Source organism: Carettochelys insculpta, chromosome 6 (genome assembly GCF_033958435.1).
Source record: "Carettochelys insculpta isolate YL-2023 chromosome 6, ASM3395843v1, whole genome shotgun sequence".
NCBI lineage: Eukaryota > Metazoa > Chordata > Testudines > Carettochelyidae > Carettochelys > Carettochelys insculpta.
The window spans coordinates 71,908,215-71,923,549 of NC_134142.1; the positions used below are offsets into that span (position 1 = coordinate 71,908,215).

Sequence of the window (15,335 nt, forward strand, 5' to 3'; positions counted from 1 at the left end):
CCTTCTGGGTCCCTGATGAGAGGAGCATGCTGCATGTGTGGATGGATGATGTATGGAATGGGGAGGGGGAGAGGCATCAGTTGGACAGGGGATGCACAGCCAGGAGCAGGGGAGCAGGCTGACTGGATTGAGGAATGTCTCAAATGATGGTGCCTGGAGTGTCTGGGAGATGCAGTGCCCTGTCCAGGGGAGGAGACTGAGCGAGCAGGCATGTCAAACTCAAGCCTACTGAGGGTCGCACAAACAAAAACTGATAGCTTTCAGTACCACCAAAGAAAATGTAGTTCTGTCGGAACGTTGTAATTATTATAGATTATGTTTTAGGTATATTTTATAATATTTTTCAGGTCTGGTTAGGATATAATACAATAATTTTAATTGAAAATTTAATACTTAATGAATTTAATTGTTTTACAATTTTATTAATAGTTCATAACATTTGTGTAAAATTATTTGCTCATTATAATTTTTAATTTAAATATATATTATTTGTATATGATACATAACTTGTTTTGTTGAAATAAAAACAAGCATAGATGTGGGGGTTAATCAAATAGAACAGGCTTCTGTGAAAATTTGAGATACTTTGAGTTTGAGATTTTGCATAAACTGGTTATTCATGGATTGCAAAAATTGACATTAATTATATCAGTAAATAGAATACACTCATCTCTTGTTAAATGAGTACTTTACTTATGAGTACTCACTTAAACGAGAGATATATGTACCTCCCTTAGTTCATTTGACGGGTGAACTTTCCCCCGCTAATATGAGCCTAACTACCTCGCCGCAGCTTCAGCCTGCTGCAGCCAGACCCCCCCGCTGGCCCTGTGGCCTCAAACCGCGACAACCTGATACCCCCTACCGACTGCCCTGCCAGCCCTGCGGCCCCCTATGGTGGAAGCCTAACTGACCCCATGGCCCCATATTGCGGCAGCCTGAATGCCTTGCCGGCCCTGCAGCCAGACCCCCCGCCGGGCCTTGCAGCCCTAAACCGTGGCAGCTTGAACCCCCCGTGGTCCCTCAGCCTCATCTCCCTGCTGGCCCCCTGGCCCCAAACCATGGCAGCCTGAATCCCACCCCCCGCTGTCCCCCCCCCCCCCATGGACTCAACCTGGCACCAGATTTTAACCCTCCCCCTGCTCACAGCCCCAAACTGCCCCCAGCTTTTAACCCTCCCCAACCACCCTAACCCAAGGTTCATTTACCTTTCAAAAGCAGCACCACTTGCTGCCACTCCTTCCCTGAGTTAGGAGCACTAGAAGCAATCAGAGACTTTTACCTGTATTTTAATGGTAATTTAGTGTCCCTCTTACGAGTTTTTGCCTATGAGCAGAAAGTTGGGGATCAATTGTGTTCATATAGTGAAGGATGAGTGTACATTGTGATTTGATTTAGGAATGAATAAATAAAACGAATTAAAACACTTTTTTTTAAACTATTCAGCATTGAGAAGTAAATGCAACAGTAGCAGATGAATAAAATATAATCGTGTGAAGTCTTCAAATTAAAACCTGCAGCATTTCAGTCCTGAGTATCCTTTCCAGAGAGCTGACACCGTCTTTGTGATACTAGCTTTTCAATATTTTTTTTATAGTACAAAAAGCTATAGGAAAGATATACCTAGCAGTGAGGGAAGAAAGAGAGAGAAAACACTGATGGTAAAAGCATGCCAGGAAGAAAAGCCAAAACATTTTAAAGAAAGAAGGAACAGGTGGCTTTGCAGTGAATATGCAAAGCCAGGTGTCAGCACGCCTGTGTTCTGTGGCTAGCTTTGCACTTTCTGTGCTGTTAGTTTAATCATCCTCTAAAAATGAGGACATCCTACCATGAAGGAAAGTCATGAGTTACCAGTGTGAATGAACGAGCTTTGAGATTTGCATCTGGAAGGAGCAACAGCAAGCGTTAATTTAAAGAACTGGTATCTAAAGGGACTGGAGCTATACAGACTCAGAATGAAAATTAGGGCTGAGAGAAACTGATTACCATCACTGGTGGAACACCGCTGATGTTATGTCGCCAAGGGTGCAGTTAAGGTGGAACATTTCCATTGTACAGGGTTTGCTTTGTCAATCATTTTGACCGGGTTAGAATGATGCTTTGGCTCATTTTATGTACTTACCTCTCACGTTTGTACAGGGTGGGTACAACACCGTGAAACACCTCCGCTGCTGCAAGAGCAGCCTCTCTCCTCCTGTGGGGGTTAGAGAGTCCCCTTTCCCCCACCCCTTTTCAATAGGCCATAGAAGATGTCACAATCCAACATATTTTTCCTGTGTTGAAGCATGGAGAGAGGAAAGGGGCGCTGGGTGTGACACTGTGGCCCCCACTAGGTGATGGGGTTTGTGGGAGAGGGAGACCAGGTAAGGATCACACAACTTGCAGTACAGCCCCCAGTGCACCAACCCCAGCCCCTCATGGACTACCTCGTACCCCTTGTGGCTTGCATTGCGTCCCCAGTGCACTGACTGCAGGCACCTTTGAGGCATGCACTGCCCTGCAAAACACTACCCCCAGGCCTCATGAGACGTGCACTGCACCCCGTGCCCTCATACCCTTTTCCCATATTACTTTGCCTTGTGGTCCTTGGCTGCCCTTTGCTCTGGCACCCCTACACATGGGTTTCACCCCCCGCCCCCCGTTCCCTCACCATATTACTCTGCTTTGTGCTCCTGGACTGCCCCTTGCTCTGCCCCCCCGTGGCTCTATACCTGCAGCTGCCCCAGGCAGGTGCCCCTCTCCGCCTCGGCCAACGTGGGTTTCAATATCCCTCTCCTTAGAGCAGTCACACACCCTCCTCTGGCATGCACAAGTGGCAGAGGGCAGGACAAACACCAATCCTGCCTCCTCTGGCTGTCCGTTTCTGGTGCATGCATATTAAAACCTCCTTGGTGTTTGTCCCGCCACTTGTGCCTGCTAGATGTTTTGTGATGGCTTGCCTGGAGCGATTGCTGCTTAAAGCAGTGCCTGAATTTTAAAACAGCTGCTCCAGAAGTTTAAAAAAAAAACCATTAAAAGTTACTGGTGGTGCACACATGAACCCCTGGGAGGGTTTGACCACCTGTCAGCCCTACAGAGAGTGTGGGTGGGGGCCTGCTGTGCGTGAAATCGCCTGAGGGCCCCATGGGGAGGAGGGGAGTGGTTGCTGCTGAAAGCTTTAAAGTGGCTGCTCCAGGAGATGCCTGAGTTTTGCTTTGCACTGGGTAGGTCACAGGCAAAACAATCATTAGTGACTCGCAAAACTTTCCATGTAATTCTAGGTGGTCAAACAAGACATCAGACTCATCAAATTAACTGAAAGGAGTAAGGAAATATTGCTAATTCTGTCTGGGTACCATGTTGGAAAATTTGCAAGAGTGCTCTCTGGGGCCGTGCTTCCAGATCACTTACTGGTGGCTTAGCATGATAAGGTGTCTTGCCGTAGAAGCAGGAACAAGTCAGGTCTTCCCAAAAATCTTGTGAGGAGAATCCAAAAGTGCATGTCTAAGACCTTCAGCTTTTTTATCCAAACAGGATCAGTGCTCCATCCCCAGGCTCCTCAACAAGCTCTTCTAAGGGAAAGGGCATAGATCCTCCACCCAACGAGTACACTGTACTAGTATCAGTAGAAAAGAAACGTACTTAACAGAAGTGCCCTCTCCAGGATTCAGTTTGGCCTGTGAAGCTGCCTCTTGAATTAAGGGGACGGGCACCACAGGCTCCAGTTCAACAAACATCTCCTGACTTTCAGGGCCTAATTCTATGCTGGAATGGACCCTGCTGTTGTCCGCCCCTTCCACATCAGTACGTGCTTGTTCATCTTCCTTAGGACCACAGAAGTCGATACAACTTCATGGGGAATTTCTGTATTGGCTGTCTTGCGTTTCTGGTAGCTCCGCCTCAGCTCCTCGATCTTCACATGGTACTGCTGAGTGTCCCTGCTGTACACTTTCTGGATCATGCCTTGCAATATTTTTGCAAAAATATCCAGCATTTTGCTAGATTTGAGTTGGATGAAAATACCTTCTTCACTCTACATTGAAAAGAGGTGCAAGATCTCCTGATGGCCCTTTTGCAGTCCTGGGAAGTCATGGCTGCTAGCTATGCATGGTGTGCTGTAAAGATGTGATCCACATGTCTGCTCACCATGCTGGCCAGAGAGGAAAGGAGAGCTAACCAAAATTCCTGGGCTGATGACTATCCCTTCCTGTCACATACTTCTAGCTCACCTGAAAAGCAATGAGGGTGGAGCAGTGATTGGAAAGGACACCTCAAGGGGCGTTGTGGGACAGTTTAAAGGCTAATACAATCAATTTTAATAATGCTGCCATCTCCACTTGTATAGTTTAACTTTGCATGTTTGACTTCTGGAGTTAATTTGGGGGGAAGTCAGCATTACGAAAGTCAACCTTAGAGCCCCTTAAAATCAGCCTGTTGAGCACTGGAGTGTAGATGGATAGTTCATAAAATTTAATTTAGATCCTTAAATTCAACTTAAGCTCTTAGTGTAGACCAGACCTTAGGACCTCAGCTTCCTTTGAGAAGAGAGGGAGTCGTAAGTCTTTTCAGCCTGTAGACCAGGGCTTTCTGGTGCAAAAATTACATAAATTGGAGTTTGTAGTCAGTTTGCAAGTGTGTTTAAAACAAGCCGTATTGAAACATTTATCATGAGATGACAAATGCTTCCCAGAGGAACAATTCCTAAATTTGTCAGAGATGGGTTATGTCAGATTTGTTACTTCATCTTGGAGCCTTCATTGTTCTACATACCTGAATAGTACAAAGAGGTAGTTTTTGCTTTTGACTTGCGTTTAATCAGTGGTGCCCACGTGTTATGGATTCCTCTGGCTCGTGGCAGTGCTTGTAACTTACCCAAAATGTTAAGACTAATTCTCAAAAATTCATATGCTTTATCTGGCTTGAAAAGAGACATATCTGAAGCCTCTAAGAAGTTGTAATATTTCCTGCAAAGTTTGTAAGCACAGTAAAAATGCTTATTTCAGGCCTGACAAAAACTGAGTCATGCAAACTTATACCTTAGGCTCATGCCATTTCTGCAGGCCTCTCTGGGCTTTTTCAAATGTCTGCTCTCTCTGGGCCTTTTTTTAAAAAAGCTTCACATTCTTAGGGCTGCCAGTGGGGAGTTCAGACTTTTTGGACAAAAATATTGTTTTTAAAATATTCTTAAATGCCTGACCCATTTTTTCTTTTATTTCACAGTCAGGCTGGCTCAGCTTCTGTCCCAACCGTGGGAATTGGGCTCTCCATATTTCCCCAGCTGCCCTGCATTTAAAATTCAGAGGCGGAAGACGAGCCCAATCACCATAGTCAGGACAGAAGCTGAGCCATCCTGTAGGCAGCCCAGCCTTTTAAATATAGAGCAGCAGCAGGGCAAAACTGCCTGTTCCCAGCACAAGCAGAGATAAAGGCTTAGCCAGTCACTTCCCATTTACTTGAGGCAGGGAGCTGCAAGTAACCAGTACCACTAACCGCTAAGCAGATGCTTATTGGTTAGTTGTGTAATTGGATACTGTATTACAACCCTAGCTTCAAGCTGAATCCAGCCCCCAAAGAAAGGTCTATCTATACAAATCAGTATAACAGACAAGAATAATCTCATTGGGATGGAGGAGTTTGAACAAACAGTCTGAAGAGCAGAAAAATCAGGTTTCCAAAAATAACTTTGCTTCAGTGAATAACTCCAAACTTGTGCATCTTATCTTTTGGAGAGCATTACTGATAGCCCTCCAGTGTTCTTAGAACAGAGTTATTACATAGAATTTATCAGAAACATTTATAAGCATATTAATTAAAAACTACAAAGTACGTCCTTGATTATGGAGTTTCTATTTGTGGCTCTGTTAAAGTGGAGGGGAAACAGAAGAGCTGTGTCTATGTGAGAGCCTCTTTTGAAAGGCCAAAAATTGAAAGACAGCAATCAAAATCTAGCCTTTCAAAAGTGCATGATGACACAGCATAAGCTGATAAGATTCAATCCGCCCTTTCAAAAGATGGCTCCGTTGAAAGGGAGCATCCGCACGGCCACATGCACTCTTTTGAAAGAATGGAGCCAGAGGCCCTGCAGATGGGGTTGCATGGCTGCCAAACACTTCTGGGGCCCAAAGCCAGCCGCTTCCTTAAAGGGCCCCTTCCAAACACTCCCACCCTGCACGAGCTGAGGCCTGCTAAGCTGCTCAAAGCCAAGCACAGCCCAGCGTGCAGCAGAATGGCTGACGCGCACCTGCTGCTGGTTGTAGACACAGAGATTATGGACACTGTGGAACAGCTGCTGTGCACAGCCATCACGGCCGCTCTCCTTGTGGAGACTGAATGGCTCACCTCTAGGTGCCCTGGCGCCTCTGGAGCAGTGGTTCCCAGCCTTTTCCAGATGGGAACCCATTTTGACAATTAAGGAAGACTTGGTGAGTTGTGGAGGGGAGAGGGGCAGTGCCGTAACTAGCAAATTTTGTGCCTGAGGCAAGAATATAAAATTGCGCCCCCTCAGGTTTATATATTCATAGTAGTTATTTCATGGGAAAGGGGAAATGCATTAATAAAATAACACTGCATTTACTATAGTTCAGTGTTCAGTGTCTCTCCCTCACCACATCCCCAAACCTCTACCCCGGCTTAAACCCCACAATCAGAGGCCAGGGGAGTCACACTCAGGCTGAAATTAAATACACCTATGTATTGTATTCTTAAACATTTATTCACAGGTGGTACAAAAATATTAGAAACAAATACACATTCAAAAAATAAGTAAAATTTAGAATTTTACAAAACAGAAGTTGCACTTGAACTTTGGGTGAGCTTGCATTTGCTTTGCTAATTGTTGTATCCTCAGAATTATTGTAGCAAGTGTGCGTGGAAGATCATCTTCCAAGTTTATGTACTTTGTTTCAGTATTTGTTTTTAATTGTAAGCAGGTGTGAGAAGGCTGACTCTCACAAGAATGTAGCTGGAAATGGGAGTAAAATTCTCAAAACAACTTCTGACAAAAGTGGGTAGTCCTCTGTGTCTACATGTACCTTCTTTCAAAAGAGAATTTCAAAAGGAGATGCTTTTCCGAATGTGGGATCAGGGTCCAGATTTTGAAGTCTGAGCCACGTTCCTCTGCTTTCCATTCGGAAGAGCACATTGTAGGTGTAGACGCTCCCTGTGTTTTTTTGAAAGAGGGCTTCTATTTTCGAAAACAAGTGCCTGTGTAGACATGGCTAAGCTGAGTCAGCCTGTGTGCACCTGAGCCTTTTAAATGCAGAGCAGCAGGTTGTGTGGGGGGTGGGCAGTTAACTGAGTGACTGACAGAAATTTTGGCATTACTTTATTACCAGTTACTTGCTCTTTAACATTCCTGTTTGAAGAACCATTATTTTTATGAAAAGACTTGAACAAATTGGGAGGAATAGAGAGCGTTACACATTTTGAAAGAAAATCTGATGTGGAAAGGTTACAAGATGTGTTCGTTCTGGAGAAGAGAAGGTGACAAATGTAACTGAATATGAAAAATCTTATCACTAGAAAGAGGATCAGGATCAATTATCCTCACTACTTAAAAAGAAAAGAACACAAGGTTGTGAGACGTGACTGTAGTAAGGAAAATACCACTCTTAGGTCAGCCTTTCAAAATCCTGTTTACTCCCAGACGGGAGGTATTGTTGCTGGTTTTTTGCTCAGGTAAGTGAAATCTACTATATATTAGAGAGAGTTTGTGCATCTGTCCGTGTGCGCATCCATCTGTCTGTTCAAGAACTCCTCTTGAACCAGGGGTGGCCAACCAGTGAGAGGGGAAGAGCCAATGGAAAGAGTGTAATGAGCTACATATTATATATTCATTTTTATGTATCTAAATGGCTATCTATATATAGATAGCTAGATATATAAAAATAAATTTGTAATACGTGGCTCAGCGCCCTTCTCCTCCTCCAAAGCCAAGCAGCCCCAGCCTCCCTTCTCTAACCCAATCCCCCACCCCAGCTTCCTTTCTTTAACTTTCTTTAACTGCCTTCCCCTCCCTCAGAGCCTGGCACCCTGAGCTCCCCTGCCCAGCCTCACTCCCAGCCCTCTGTTCTAACTCAATGCCAGCAACTCAGTGGAGTCACTTCCACCATATGCTTCTCCCACGAAGCCCTGGGGCGCGTGGCAGAGCATTGGACAGCACTCCTGGTGCAGAGCTCCAAGTAGCATTTCATTGGCCACAGGTTGGCCAACCCTGTCCTAAACAGTAAGAGCTGGGACCACCAAATTTAGTATGCAGTTTCCTCTTACCATAACTTAAAGCAAGGTCAGGGTTTAGTTGTGCCAGAACAATGGGATGTAAATGGAATTCAGTTGTATCTCGCCAAATGGAAAGGGATTGGGGAGGAGCCACAGGCTGGCGGCATAGCCCCCGCCATCCCTGTTCAGCCACAGGGAGCAGCTGCTGGCGTGGTCGTGCAGCCCTTGTTATACTGGGCAAGCCCTGGGGAACAGCCAAAGCGTGGCTTGTGTGGCCCCCGCCACCCTGGGCCAGCCACAAGGAGCAGCTCATTTTATTTTGGGAACCCAGAAGACAAACCACCTCAATATAATTAGGAAGATACCATGACAGTGAAGCAGTTCCTATTCCATGGGCCTGTGTTTTCAGTTTTCTTTCACACACACGGACTGGAAATGTGGTCTCCATACTTTTGAAAAGATGCAAACAGTTTCTGTAGATGTCTAAAAGAGGACTATGACTTGTCCTGTTAGAAATTCATTTTACTATCCCCTGTCCTATGCCTGTTCAGAGCAACTGTCATTTACTTGAATAGTAACAGAGAGTAAGCCGTGCTAGTCTACACACTATCAAAACAAAAAGCAGTCAAGCGGCACTTTAAAGACTAGCAAAATAGTTTATTAGGTGAGCTTTCATGGGACAGACCCACTTCTTCAGTCTGTCCTACGAAAGCTCACCTAATAAACTATTTTGCTAGTCTTTAAAGTGCTACTTGACTGCTTTTTGTCATTTACTTGATGATTCATTGTATCTTTGTTTATAACTCTGGAGCACTTAGTGTCTCTATTTTTATTCTTATGTTTTAGCGTGAAGATTGGAACTTCTAGAAACAGGAGCATAGCCACAGGTATGAACCAAATACAGGTCCTCTCTTGTTTATTGGATGCCTTTTTAGAGTAAGTATTCTGTTGGTTTCATAAAGTAGGGCTACATCTACAGTACCGCAAGCAACCTACATTGGATGGACTACATGCAATGTTAAACAGAAAGTGTCTCCCATTGATTTACCGAACTCCTCCTCATCTGCGATAGAGCACTGGGGTCAATAGGAGAAGGATCTGCAGTTAATTTGGCAGGGCTTCACTAGACCCTCAACTGCTGGTACATTGATCTTGGCTTTGCTTATCCTAACTGTAGTGTAAAGGTAGCTTCAGTGTTTGTTTTCCCTTATGAAGAGCTGTGTCCTCTGAAATTTGCTGTGCACGCGCTGTGGTGTAATATTAATATCCTGAAATTGTTTTGTTTGTTGCAAATTTGGTGAATACCCTCTGCTATGGTGGAAATGGTTCAGATATGCTCCCCTTTCTACAGGAGCAAGATTTCTGTCTAACTCGTTGATGAGAATGTGGAATAGCATCACATATCTTCTTCAACCTCAACTTATAGAAATGCTGTCGGCAGCTTAGCCAGAGTCTTGAAATCCTGCACTACAAGGGGTATACTTTGAGCAACTGTGACTCTTTTCTCATCCCTCATGCCTGCATTCCATTCTCCTAGCAGAAAAAGCCACCATCTTAGGCCAGGCCTACAGTAAAGGGGAAGGTCAAATTAAGATACACAACTCCAGCTACGTTAATTACTTATCTGGAGTTGATGTACATTAATTCAAGCTTCCTCTCTGTTGACTTCCCTTATTCTCATGAGGAACAGGAGTAACATTGCTGTTGGGGGCACACCGTGAGTTCAGTTTAGTGCGTCGCTACCAGATGCATTAAATTGAATTTCAGAAGGTCAACCACAGCATTGTCAATCTTCTCCATAATGAAGACGTGCCCTCAGTGTAGGATTGGAAATACAGTAGGACTTCAGTGTTACAAACACCACATTACAAACTGTCTGGTCAACCACATATCTCCTTTGGAACCAGTAGTGTGTAATCAGGCAACAGCAGAAGCCAGTGAGCCAAAACAGTACATACAGTGTTAAATATAAACTACTGGAAAAGAGGTTAATTTAAAAAAAAATTAGACAAGGTAACTGTTTCTGTGCTTGTTTTATTTGTTACTTTGGTTAAAAGCAGCATTTTTCTTCTGCATAGTAAAATTTCAAAGTTGTATTAAGTCAATGTTCAGCTGTAAACTTTTGAAAGAACTACCACAACATTTTTTTCCACACTTATGAACATTTCAGAATTACAAATAGCCTCCATTTCCAAAGTGTTTGTAACTCTCAGGTTCTCCTGCACTTGTATCCATCTGGTGATAGGAATGATGGAATCCCCTTATATATCTGCCTGAGCTGTGAGGTATGTCATGTTGGGACACAATAAACCAGTGGCTCTTAAATTTTTCTGATTTTTGTTCCCATTCTTTGTCTAGAGTAATTTAAGCCTTCACATGCACTCCCACCACACCCTGCCACCCAGGTATGTGTACTAATAATATATGGCAGTGGTGCTTCACTTGAATCAGTTCAGCTTCTTTGATTTTTCCCTTTTATTCCAACATTGTACGAATGAGTCAACCATCCATTATAATAAGAGCAAAAGCAAAACTGTGTTTGTGATCCATGCTTACAGTTAAATGTGTGCACAGCATCCCAGAATACAGATTAATGCGTAGATGGCAATGACTTTCTGTAATGCTAGGCAAGCCTAAAGAAAATCTGTCAAAATGCACGGTGCCATCTACAGCCAAAAGCACAGTGCTGTCTGAGCACGTGACATGTCTGGAGAAATCAGCTGTAAAGGTATACAGTAAGTTTTATTTCCTAAAGCTTCTTACACCCCCTCACTCCAATACATTCCATGCTACTTGCTCTGAAGGATCTGATCCCCAGCATGAGGGCCTCTGAACTGCATTCTTGCTCAGGGTGTCTGGGAAATAAGGTGTCATCTCCAAAACTGGAGATATTATTAAACAGGTTCATTTGCAGAAGCATGGCTTCCTGTCCTTTACCAAGGTAGATTAATTTATTTTCTAGGGTGGCCACAGAGCCGATACAATAAGTCAGGGTTCTCCAACTTCATTGCATTCCAAACCCCATCTGACAACAGAAATTACTGTCTGATCTCAGGAGGGGAGCCCGAAGCCGAAGCCTGTTGGAACCCCACAACCCAGGCCAGTGAGTGAAGTTCAAGCCAATGTGCTTCAGCTGCAGGCAGGGGACCCTGTTACCTGTATCCCATTTTCCAAGACTAAAGCCCTTGGGCTGTGGCTTCAGCCCCAGGTGGTAGGGTTTGGGCCCTAGTGCCTGATGGTGGGGTTTACGATCCAACTGCAGCTCTGGGTCTTAGCAAGTCTAAGCCAGCCAGTTGGGGCAACCCCATTAAAATGGGGTCATGACCCACTGTATAAAAATCACTGCAGTGATTCTTCCTTGCAGGCACTTTCAGACCTGACTGCTGTTACCACTGAAGTTAGTTCCTTGGTGTTTTGTTTTTGTTTTTGGTGGGGGTGGGGGAGGGGGCAGGAGGTTGGCTTTTCCAGTGATTAGTGTCTCAGCCAGGAAGCTTTTGCGGTAAGGATTTTCTGAGGAAAATTCCACACTTGATTTCAGATTTCTGGCAAACAGTTTGGCTCAGTATTCCCAGCACCATATTTGCTTTTTTGGGGAGCTTTTCCACTCAGCTCTGCTTTCCCTTCAGTATATGCAGCAGCTGGTACCCCCCTGCAGGCTTCAGGGAACGAACTAAGCCAGAGTCAAAATGAGGTCACCCGTGCCACCTCCTTATTCAGAGTTGTATGGAGCAGCTGCACTTCTGTCATTCTCAACCTTTGGATCCTCAACAAATATATCAAGTACCAGAGTTTCTGTATGGTTATCCTGTCAGTTATCTGCCCTACATTGTCTCAGAATGATTGGCTTGCTTCCCTGGACCTTAATATGGTGAGTTTACTTCAGAGAAAAATCATTGTTTGTTATGGTGAAACACCATTTCCATTATACAGTTCTACCCTGTTGCCTCTCATCTGCTCCTCAGGTTTTCACATCATTGACATTTCCATATTGGCCATTTGGAGGGCTGCCACGTGGTTATATATTCATACATTTAAAATAATCATTAATGCCATTACTCCATCTTACAGAGTGGATTCAAGCTTCAGAAGGGTGGCTCTGCAATCATTGTTTAGGACTCACTGCTCGTGAGTCAGCTGAACTGAATACATGGTTGCATCTAGAAGAAGTGTTTACTTACTATGACTGTGGCTGTTTAAGATGTAACGTAGGCATGTATTACATGACTCACCCCCCATTCCCTCTGCACTGGAGTTTCATCTCATGGATGGTTACGGCAAACGAACTAAGGGCAGTGGGGCGTGCCTGGCAGCAATGCCTGATGTAGCTTGGGCAGGGACTATAGCCATGAGGTGTGAACACTGCCCCTCTACAGGTACTGCTAGGCCAAATTATCTGGCTCCAGCATGCTGAGGGCGCACACATGTAAGTGGAATCCATGTCAGTTTACATCTTGAAGAAAGTGTTGAAATAAATAACTATTTCTTCTGCTTGTGCTGTTTTGGCTGAATAGGCTATGATGCTTGGGACTGATTAACTTAGCCTTGGCCTTTTCAAAGTCTCTCTCTCTCTGCGAGGAGGTCTGTTACAGCAAAACCAGTCCTGTGCAGGACCAGACAGGTTCAAAATGAATACTCGGGTAATGTGATTATCCCTCTTGTGGACCCTAAAAAGTATACATTAGCTATTATACTTGCTGGTCCAAAGTCCATGATTTAACAACCACTTTAGAACATGTGAAACCTGGCCAGGAGCGTCTCAATGTGGGTATATAAAGGTGCCTTTAAGTAAAAAGATCATCTCAGTACATGCTTTTCATGTTTTCAAGGAAGGAAGCATTGTACAAATCCCAAAATTAAATTGTTTCTTAGGGCGGTGGCCCCCGATTCCAGCCCTATAAAGATCATAGAAGGTGATCTTTAAACGTCATTCTTATCTGTACAGCACATCCCAGATTGAACCACTGCAGTCGTACTCACTATCCCTGTAAAGTAGATATCCTCATAGCTACCTTTTTTTTCAATCAGATGAGTTTCACCTTCAAAAACATCTGATTAATTAGAAGGGCAGAACAGGGAGTCAGGCAAGTAGCCCTCACAACATCTTTAACATTCATTCTCAAGGAAATAGTCTTTCTTCTGTTACGCATCCAAGTCCCATCCTTTGGAGCACTGGCAACCTCAAGAGCAGAGCGATGTGTCTCCTGTATTGAGATCTGCTAGATGGACACATGGCCATCAAAAAAGAAGTAATCAGCTTAATCTGCTGCAAGGGAGGTGTAGGTTCGATGCTAGGAAATCTTTCTAACTACAAGGATAACTTAATTACCAAAACAAATTGTCAAGGGAGTTTGTGAAATCTGTTGCTGGATGTTTTTCAAAATAGATTACATAAGCATCTGTTAGGGGTATTCTAGGTATACTTCATCTTGCATCAAAGTGGGGTGCTGGATTAGACAACGTGTTAAAGTTCTTTCTAGCCCTGCATTTGGTGCTTTACATGAAGCAATAAATTTACCACTTTTTGCATGTTGGTCATACAGTCTTTAATGAAAGCCATTTTTGGACAGAAGTCTTCTCCCCACATTTATGCCCAGATACTTGGATGTTTGTTTTGCACGTGTGCATTTAAAGCAGTGGTCTTCAACCTTTTTAAGCACAAGATCTCTCATTGAATTTAAGTGCAGTCCAGGATCTACCTCAAACCCAAATATCCTTGTCCTGTCTCCTTCCTCACCCCTTTTCAAAGGCCCCACCCCTTCCCGCACCCCTTCTCTAAGGCCCCACCCTACTCACTCACTCCCTTTTCGCTCCCCCAGCCTCACTCACTTTCACCAGGGCGTTGGGGTGCAGAGGAGTGCAGGCTCTTTTCTTGGGCCGAGGGATCTGGAGTGTGGGAGGAGCTCCAGGCTGAGCAGGATGTTGGGTTGTTGGATGGGGCTCAAGGTGAGGATCTGAGATGGAGTTTGGGTGCAGGAGGGGCTCGTGGCTGAGGTGGGAGTTCAAGGTGTGCAGTCTGGCTGCGTAGTGCTTACCTCTGTGGATCTTCGCTTGATGATGAAATAGGAAAATGAATCTGTATTTACCTGAAAATTTCCCTTCTTTGAGTAATAAGGTCCACAGTTAGACCCACCTTGGAGAAATAAGTATCATCAGAATAGAAATTTGAGGTGTTCTTGTTAGGGGTAAATTCCCATGCTTTGCAACAGAAGAAATTCTCATGCTTTTTCCTAAACAGTCATTAGAACAATCTGGGTGCGTCTACACTAGCCGGCTACTTTGGAGTAGCCAGCACAACATCGAAATAGTACGCATCGCGTCTACACGTGCCGTAAGCTATTGCGACGTTGAAATCAATGTTAGGTGGCGAGACGTCGAAATCACTATTTCCATCCGAAGATGGGAATAGCGCCCTACTTCGATGTTCAACTTCGAACTAGGGTGTGTGTGGATAATCTGCGTCCTGCTATGTTGAAATAGCGGGATCCTCTGGGGTGGCCATCAGCTGAGGGGTTGAGAGATGCTCTGTCCAGCCCCTGCGGGGCTCTGTGGTCACCGTGTGCAGCAGCCCTTAGCCCAGGGCTTCTGGCTGCTGCTGCACCTGGGGACCTATGCTGCGTGCACAGGGTCTGCAACCAGTTGTCGGCTCTGTGGATCTTGTGCTGTGCAGGCCGTGTGTGTCTGGGGGGGGCCCTTTAAGGGAGCGGCTTGTGGTTTTGCTGGCCCCTTAGTTCGACGGGGAGCACTTCTGTGTGTGGACGCTTCACATTTCCTTCCAGGGCGGCTCCTTTCAACGTTCTCCATCACTACTTCAACGTCGAACATCGATGGCACCAGCCCTGGAGGACGTGTAGAGAGTATGCATCGAAGTAGCCTGCTTTCTTACTTCAAAATAGGCTACTTCGACGTAGTGTGCTAGTGTAGACGTAGCCTCTGTCATTTAAGAAAGTAGAACTGAATTATTCTGGGCGTGGAAGTTGTTTCAGCTGAATGTCTGGAGGGAGTGTTGTGCCTGCAAGCAGATAAATACCCATTCTAAGAAATCTGTGGTCCGTACTACTTGAAACAAGAAAATTTTCAGGTAAGCACAGATATGTCCCTATTTTTTTAAAGGGTTGGAGGGAATGAAAAATGAAGCATAG

General features: G+C 44.7%; 1 protein-coding gene across 11 annotated transcripts in view; it reads left to right on the plus strand.

Moving 5' to 3' along the window:
* Positions 1 to 15,335, plus strand: part of CELF1 (CUGBP Elav-like family member 1) — a 122,350-nt gene that overhangs the window by 18,800 nt on the left and 88,215 nt on the right. For 9 of the 11 annotated variants that reach the window (XM_074997239.1, XM_074997243.1, XM_074997246.1 and 6 more), the window contains exon 2: positions 9,043 to 9,083. The exons of the other annotated variants lie outside the window; for them this stretch is intronic. The gene's annotated coding sequence lies outside the window, so the exon portion shown is untranslated. The remainder of the gene's footprint in view (positions 1 to 9,042; positions 9,084 to 15,335) is intronic. 11 annotated transcript variants of the gene reach the window in all.